Source organism: Bison bison, unplaced genomic scaffold (genome assembly GCF_000754665.1).
Source record: "Bison bison bison isolate TAMUID 2011002044 unplaced genomic scaffold, Bison_UMD1.0 scf7180017864155, whole genome shotgun sequence".
In the NCBI taxonomy this organism is placed as follows: Eukaryota; Metazoa; Chordata; class Mammalia; order Artiodactyla; family Bovidae; genus Bison; species Bison bison.
The window spans coordinates 251,586-260,262 of record NW_011494727.1 but is presented as its reverse complement, the minus strand read 5'-3'; the positions used below and the strand labels follow the sequence as shown (position 1 = coordinate 260,262).

General features: G+C 38.8%; 1 long non-coding RNA gene across 1 annotated transcript; it reads left to right on the top strand.

Moving 5' to 3' along the window:
• The first annotated feature begins 4,526 nt into the window (after positions 1 to 4,526).
• On the top strand, positions 4,527 to 8,330 carry LOC104989367. The gene is made up of 2 exons (XR_825365.1): positions 4,527 to 4,810; positions 7,898 to 8,330. It is a non-coding gene; the product is annotated as an uncharacterized LOC104989367 (long non-coding RNA).
• Positions 8,331 to 8,677: the final 347 nt, after the last annotated feature.

Here is an 8,677-nt window from a genome sequence, read left to right as displayed (position 1 = left end):
GGGTTGCTATTTCCTTCTCCAGGGGATCTTCCTGACTCAGGAGTCGAACCTCGGTCTCCCGCATTGCAGGCAGACGCTTTACCCTCTGAGCCACCAGGGAAGCCCCATTGTTAATTGAAGGTGCTAGTAAACATGCAGTGGACAAGTTGTAGTTACAGAAAATGTCCACAAGGTGGCAGCACTTCTTCATGCCCAACTCTGGTTTCACCTGCAACCCCAGCCCTAGGGAAAGTGGGCTTCCTGGTCTATGAATGAGAGTGAAATGTGCTTGAGCAAACTTCCAAGAGCTTGTGTCTCACTACTTCTTATCCCTAAAGCTTCACCCCTTCCCTCCAGACTCATCTGAACCTGCGGCACGGCTCCCTGATGAGGCTGTGCTCTGAGGAAGGAGACTTCAGCTGGGACTCCGGCACCAGTGAACCTGGATTTTTGGTGACTTTACCCTGGTCCAGAGGGTCAGGCCACCATCGTTAAGGAGCACTAGGGATTCTGGTTCCAGCCAGGGCAAGCCAGACAGTTCAGGTTTAACAGGGGTGTCAAAGAAGGGCACCTCCTGGCCTGTCTCGACTCCACCCCAATCCAGCCCTGCACTCAAGTCTACTCAGGTTCCAGGAATGAGTTATCAGCCCAAGTTAAGGAGGTGGCAGGGTATAAACTAGTAATTCCTTTTCTTTAATCTCATGGGTAGCTGTGCTGGGACAGTTTTCCGGTTTGTGCTTGTTGGCAGTGTACAGCCACCTGAGTCAGTTGTGACATACAGACAGCATATCTGTTGTTTCCTTCAATTCTTTTCCATAGAGGATATTGCACAAACTCAAAGTTCCGTGTGATGATCCTTGGGTTCTTGTGGAGTGTCTGTTAGAGATACAGAGTTTCTGCACAGTGGATGGAAGGAAGGAGATAAAGCCTTTATTTATTTATTTATTTATTTTGGTTTGCTTTGTCTGTGTTGGAAATCTCAGTCTCTTTTTGTCTTGTACATTAGTTCCTGTACCACCTTTTTTATTTTGCCCAGAATGGACTCATATGCTATGGCCTTTCTCTGTCTGGCTTCACTTCGTGTGTGACCTTCAAGGTCCATCCCTGTGGCTGCAGGGGTGTTATTTCAGTTTCAGTGGCAGTTTCTCTGGGGTGAGTAACAGTGCATTATCTACACGTACCACATCTTTTTTAAGTTTTAGCCTGTGGGTGACGTCTTGCTGGTTCTGTGTCTTGGCTATTGTAAGGAGTGCTGCAGTGAAGGTCGGGGTGCATGTGCGTATTTGAATGTTGGTTTTCTCAGGATATCAGCCCAGGGTGGGAACGTCAGATCCTAGGGTTAGCTGTCTCAAGGGGCTGTCTCTACCCCACCCTAGTTTTTCCTTCCTCTCTTACTTATCGTTTATCTTTTTTTGGCCAGATGTGTGTTTCAAACCTTACCAAATTTTTGGGGGGTTGTTTGGTATAATTTGAGTACAGATCTGTTATCTGATATGTGGTTTGAAAACAGTTTCTTCCAGTTTGTGGTTCATTTTTTGATGTTCTGAATAAGGTGTTTCATAGAGTAGAAGTTTTAATTTTTATAAATAATTTTATAATTTTTAATTTTCTGAGGAAGTTTTTAATTTTCTGAGGAAGGTTTTAACTTCCTGAAGAAGTTTTTAATTGTATGAAAGTGAGTAGTTCTATGAATATTATTAATTATAAAAGATTTTAGGAATGTCAATAATTTTATAATTTTATTCAATTTATAGAAGTTATGCAAATTTTGATATCCATTTTATGAAAATTATCAATTTTATGGAAGTTTTAATTTTATAGAAATTTTCAATTTTATGGAGGTATTTAATTTTATGGAAGTTATTAATTTTGTTGAATATCTGTGTAGTGATATAAATATTTATCTACAGAGAGATATAAATATCTATCTACCTAGACATGTAAACATCTATCTACAGAGAGATAAATAATTCTCTATATATTATATAAATATCTATGTACACATCTGTTTATATTTTTTGGCCAGGTGTGTTTTTCAATCTTTATCAAATTTTAAGGAGCTGTTTGATACAATTTGAGTACAGATCCTTTCTTGATTGAGTACAGATCCTTTCTCTGATATGTGTTTTGGAAATAGTTTCTTCCAGTCTGTGGTTCATCACTTGGTTTTCTGAATAAGGTGTTTCAGTCATGGATGCAGTCACCATCCACAGTACTTTTGGAGCCCAAGAAAATAATATCTGCCACTGTTTCCATTTCTTCCCTGTGTATTTGCCATACAGTGATTGGACCAGATACTATGATCTTAGTTTTTTGAATGTTGAGTTTTATTCCAGTTTTTTCATTTTCCTCTTTCACCTTCATCAAGAGGCTCTTTAGTTCCTCTTCACTTTCTGCCATTAGGGTGGTATCATCTGCATATTTGACATTGCTCACATTTTTCCTAGAAACCTCATTTCTAGCTTGTGATTTCATCCAGCCCAGCATTAATATGATGTACTCTGCATAGAAGTTAAATAAGCCATGTAGCAAGACACATCCTTGACATACTCCTTTCCCAATTTTGAACCAGTCCATTGCTCCATATCCAGTTCTAACCTTTGCTTCTTGACCTGCATACAGGTTTCTCAAGAAGCAGGTAAGGTGGTCTGGTCCTCCAATCTCTTTAAGAATTCTCCAGTATGTTGTGATTCACATAATCAAAGGCTTTAATTCTTTTTTAAGTTTTAAGTTTATGAAAGTTTTTAATTTTATGATATAAAAATAGATACCTATATTTTATGACATATATACCTATATTTTTGCATATGAGGTATGTTCCTACATTGTCATATGAGATATATACTAATATTTTCATGTGGCATACATACCTATATTGCCATATATGAAATGTATAACTTTATTTTCATATATGAAATACACATGGAATACTACTCAGCAGAATAGCAAAATAAAAATGGGAAAGTTTTAAAAACAGGAGATGCCATCAAGAAACAGGTTTTGATGAGACTTTTAAAAATCACGTAAAATTGTTTTACTCTTGATTTTTGCTTTACAAAGAACTTATCAGTCAGGTCAAGCCATTTAATATAACTATAGGATAAATATGCTTTTTTTAAAACTTAAGTTGCTTCTGTCAATGTTCTCTGACAAAACATTTTATTTTCATTATTTTTCATGCCTACAAATTGATTTCAGTTCACAATGCCCTATAAGTAGAAGTCATTTAGCAATCTTCTAGCTTCAGATTAAGACTTTTGTATGTATTAAGATGTAAGACAGTATACTTGATTTGGAAGGGTTATCTTCAGTCTCTAAAAGCATTACTCAAAAGGCACAATGGTTTTCATTATGGTCCCTGGACTGGTATTTGCAAATGTACTAAATCAGAAGCTCTGAACTGCCGTCTGATGATTTTAGTAAATAAGCGTCCAGGTGAATCTGAAGCACTAAAGCAAACTGACTTTTGAGAACTTCAGTTTTCAGTTTTTGCGCTGAAAATCCTGGCAAAATACACTTTTACCAAGCCCCAGTTGTAAGAATTAGTATCATTAGAAGTTATTGTAAAATTTTCATCCTTTTGGTTAAAGAACAATAGCAAAGGAGTGCACTCTGCAAATATATGTATGTATATTTTCATATATGAAATATATACCTATGTTTTCTTATATGAAATATATACCTAGGTTTTCATATGTGAAATATATACTGAGTACTGCTCAGTTAATAAAAAGATTAAAATAATGGCATTTTCAGCAGTATAATCCTAGAGATTATCATAATAAGTGATGTAAGTCAGAAAGACAAAGAGAAATCCCATATAATATCACTTACATGTAAAATCTAAAGTATAACACCAATGAACTTATCTATGAAATGGAGACAGACTCATAGATATGGTTACCAGTTACCAGTGGGAGGGGCAAGATAGGTATAGGGGATTAAGAGATAGAAACTATGTATAATATCCATAAAGTATAAGGATATATTATACAGCATGAGGAAATATAGCCTTTATTTGTAATACCTTTAGATGGAGTATAATCCATATAAATATTGAATCACTATGTTGAATACCCAAAACTAATATAGTATTGTAAATAAGCTGTACTTCAACTTAAAAAAATGTTGATGGCTATCTACAAAAACAATAAAGTAGTCAAAAATTTAAAAATAAGTGAAATAAAAATGGGAAATTGTTAAAAATAGAAGATTCCATCAAGAAATTAATTTTGATGAGAATTTTAAAAATCACCTAAAATAGCTTTACTGTTTTAATTCTTGCTTTTCAAGAACTTATTAGTCCAGTCAAGCCAATTAATCTACCTAACACTAAACCTTACCAAGCTAAGGGCAGTAAGCACATTTGGTCACCCTGTTTTTCCAAGAAGCCTCTAGTTGGCAAAGGTTTTTTTTTAACTTTAACCTTTCTTGTCACTAATTGTAGCTATTTCAGGAGCAATATTGTTCTGGTGGCAATATCATGTGGTATAACAGGTCCTAAGATCACATTACCAAGGGTTTTCTTTTTAACTGAGCAACTTTTTAAAAAGTCGTGCTGTGCTTCATCCTGTCGGTGTTAAATTCTCATTGGAGAGGAAGTCACTTGTGACGCTGCTAGCCCCAGAGCCTCCTGCTCTCATCCTAAAGTGCGCCTGTGTTGCCGTATTAGGAGTCTGGGGTCTGCAAAGTGAAGAGATTACCGTGTTGAAGGAGCTGGGAAGTGGCCTGTTTGGAGCGGTCCCTCTGGGCAGGTGGGAGGGGCAGTATAATGTTCTGTTAAGGGGATCAGGGAGCGCTCCATGTCAGAAGATGAGGCCCAGACCATCAGGTAAGTTTCTTCTGGGGAATCATGGTTTAGCCCTCACCATGAGAGCACGTTCATGCAAACAGGTCTGTGGGTAACATCTCTAAGGCCTGAATCAAGAGTCCACAAATCATAGAATATACAATGGAATAGTACTCAGCCGTAATAAATGAAATAATGCCATTTCATCAACATGAATGGACCTAGAGGTTAGCATATTAAGTGAAGGCACAGACAGACAAATAGCATATGATATCACTTATGTGTGGAATCTAAACTATGATGCAAATGAACTTCTTGACAAAACAGAAATAGTCTCAGACATAGAAAACAAACTTATGGTTACCAAAGGGGAAAGAGGTGGGGGACAAATTAGGAGTCTGGTATCGACAGATACATACTACTATATATGAAATAGATAAACAAGTCCCTATGAACAGGATGGGGAGCTATAATCAATATCTTGTAATAGCCTAATAATCTGAGAAAGAACATGTATGTGGGTATGTTTATATGTATGTATTATATATGCTTATATAAATATATGTAATATATATTATATATATATAATATATATACAATTGAATGACTTTGCTGTACACCTGGAATTAACGTAAAACAACTACTCTTCAATTAAAAATGCACCTGTTTTCGATAGAAAACAAGTCCACATATCACTAATACAAATATTTGAAGTTATAAGTCAATTTAGCACACCTTTACACAAGATTGACTCTATTCAAACAGAAGTCTTTGGCTGGGGCTGGCTTCATGGGCACAGGTTTGCATGGTGTCGGGGGCTCCTCTTGCACTTAGAAGGGCTCTGTGCTTGGTTTAAGGCTGGCTGTCACCATCCAAATATTCTTACACAAGAATTCCGACATTTTCATTTTGCGCTGATCCTTCCCAATTATGTAGCTCATCCAGTCTCTGGCAATTGTGCTGTCATCAAACTGGGGATGGGCCTTGATGTCAGAACAGAAAAATCCAGCAGAAACTCCCTGAGGCTCATGGTGTAACCCCTGGGTCCTGGTGTAACTTTAAAACATATATTTTGCTATTGCTGCTGCAGCTGCTAAGTCACTTCAGTAGTGTCCGACTCTGTGCGACCACGTAGACGGCAGCCCACCAGGCTCTGCCGTCCCTGGGATTCTCCAGGCAAGAACACTGGAGTGAGTTGCCATTTCTTTCTCCAATGCTTGAAAGTGAAAAGTGACAGTGAAGTCGCTCAGTCGCGACCCCATGGACTACAGCGTACCAGGCTCCTCCATCCATGGGATTTTCCAGGCAAGAGTACTGGAGTGGAGTGCCATTGCCTTCTCCGATATTTTGCTATTAGAGGGCTGTTAATCCTACAGAATCCTAAAATGTTATTAACAGCTCACCTAGTCATACAGAAAGAGGTCAAGCTGTATCACCAGGGCAAACTGTTACACCACAAATGGAATGGTCAGTCTGAGGCCTGAGATGTGGGAAATGTCAGCTGACAAGGTGGTCTCACCATGTACCCCCTGGGCAGTGACTGAATTTGCTCAAGGAACAGCATTTATTTGCTCAAGGAACAGCAGACCTTGGTCCCAACACAAACCTTCCCTGTATAGGGAGCAATGCAGTTCTCTAAAACTGTTCAAAGATGTGTGTGTGTGTATGTGTGTGTGTGTGTGTGTGTGTGTGTGTGTGTGTGTGTGTGTGTGTATGTGTGTGTGTGTATGTGTGTGTGTGTGTATGTATGCACATGCACGCGCATGTGTGTTAGTTGCTCAGTCGTGTCCAACTCTTTGCAACCCCATGGACAATAGTCCACCAGGACCCTCTGTCCATGGAATTCTCCAGGCAAGAATACTGGGTAGACATTCCATTCTCCAGGAGATCTTCCCAACCCAAGGATCAAATTTGGGTCTTCTGCATTGCAGGCATAACCAAGATCATTGCCTTAAGTAACATGATAATGAATGTCCCCTATAGTTAGACTAGGAAGAAAGGAAATAACTAAATATTCAATAAATCCTCATCTGTGAAAATAATGGTCAAGTTGACAGGTTACACTTAACGTACTTCACATATCTGAAAATTAAAGAATCATCCTGTAATGCTCCTCATTGTTAATTATTAGAGAAACGCAAATCAAAACTTCAGTGAGGTACCACCTCAAACTGGTCAGAATGGCCATCATTTAAAAAATCTCCAAATAACAAGTGTTACAGAGGGTGTGGAGAAGAGGGAACCCTCCAACAGTGTTGGTAGGAATGTTAATTGGTGCAGTCACTGTAGAGAACAGTATGGCAGTTCCTCAAAAAAAAAAAAAAAAAAAATAGTTACCATATGATACAGCAATCCCACTCCCAGCCATACAGACTAAGCTATAATTTGAAAAGATACATGCAGTATTCTAAAAGAATTTGTGCATACAAGCTGCAGATCTGAGAAGAAACCTTTACTCTCACATCTGAGACATCAAATTTGTCTTCACATATTGCTTGCTACATGGAGACCCTTGGTTCATACTCCATGTAATCACATTCTGTCATAGTTTGAATCTGTCCAATTTGAATTTTAGGATGTGGTTTCTCTCCAGCAGCTTAGGATCATTCCCTTTTCTCCAGGCCCTGTTACTCTGGCATGACATTTCAAACCTCAAAACTGTTACTTGTTGCTATGAGCATCAATTTCATTTTAGCTCAGTTTGAACAGAGAAGCAAAAAATCAGGGGGGCCTATGTTTTCTGTTTTCATCATGGAGAAAAATGAAACTGTTAGAAGAAAAATTCCTGAAGCTCATGTGATCTTTGTCACTAATTGTTGGCAGGGGTTTTCTTTTATTTTAAGTGTGACCCTTCATTCATATAATAACAAATAACAGAACTAGAAGAAAGTAGTTTGAAAAGATGGCTTGAAAATCTGAACCGAAGGAAACAATGAAAACTGCAAAGATCAGGGTGCCAAGCTTTTAAGAATATTTTAGGTGTGCAAACAGTAATTAGTATGCTTGCGATTTCAACAATATATTTTTATTCTGATAAGGAATGTATTTTTTCAGAAGATTTCCAGCATGGCCACCTCCTGCTGGAAGCTGGGATGCTGGAATCAGGCCTTTTCCTATCTGTCTTTACAGGACACTGGGCTGCACTCTGAGAAGTTCCTGTTGCTCCCCTGACCATCATGTGGCCAGAGAAATTGGTAACGTTGTTTTGCCTGTTGAAATGTGTAATAGGACAGATTCTTTCAGTTTCCTGATGTGGGTGAAGTGTGGAGCCCAGTGATGACTTCTTCCTAGTTCCCACACGAGGGTGAGCCCCCATCTGATGATGAGAGACCCTGCATGTGTGACCTGTGCCTCCTGGGAGACCAGCGCTAAACTAGTTTGAACCTGACCAAGTTCTGTCTACATGGTAGATTTAGCCCTCTATAAGTCCTATCTACATGATGATGTTTAGATGAGACTGTGCTTTCTGAAGGAAAGTTACAGGCTCAAAATAGCCTGGAGTTAAACTCCCCTCTGGTCCTCCCCACCATTCTATGCAAAACAAAGAACTCTCTCACCCAAAGGAAAAAATGGACATTAAGGTTGGTTACAACCAGCTCCCAGCCAGTCCAGCCTCTGGCCGATCTCCAGAATTCCTTGCCCCAGCCATTTAAGAGATATCTACTCTGAACAACCTTGGAGAAGAACAGGCCCCCTTAAGACAGTAGATTTCCACATATATGCCTATACATACCTGCTCTTTTCTTGGGTTAGTGTAGCAGCTCACTAATCTGACTGCTGCCCCTTCTCACCTCATTAAAGGTGATCTGTTCCTGTAAAGTGCCGATCTCCTTCTTTTTCTGAACCTCGCCTTCTCTAACTCCATTCCCTACACTTTCTGCAGTGAGAACATTTAGACCTGACCTTGTA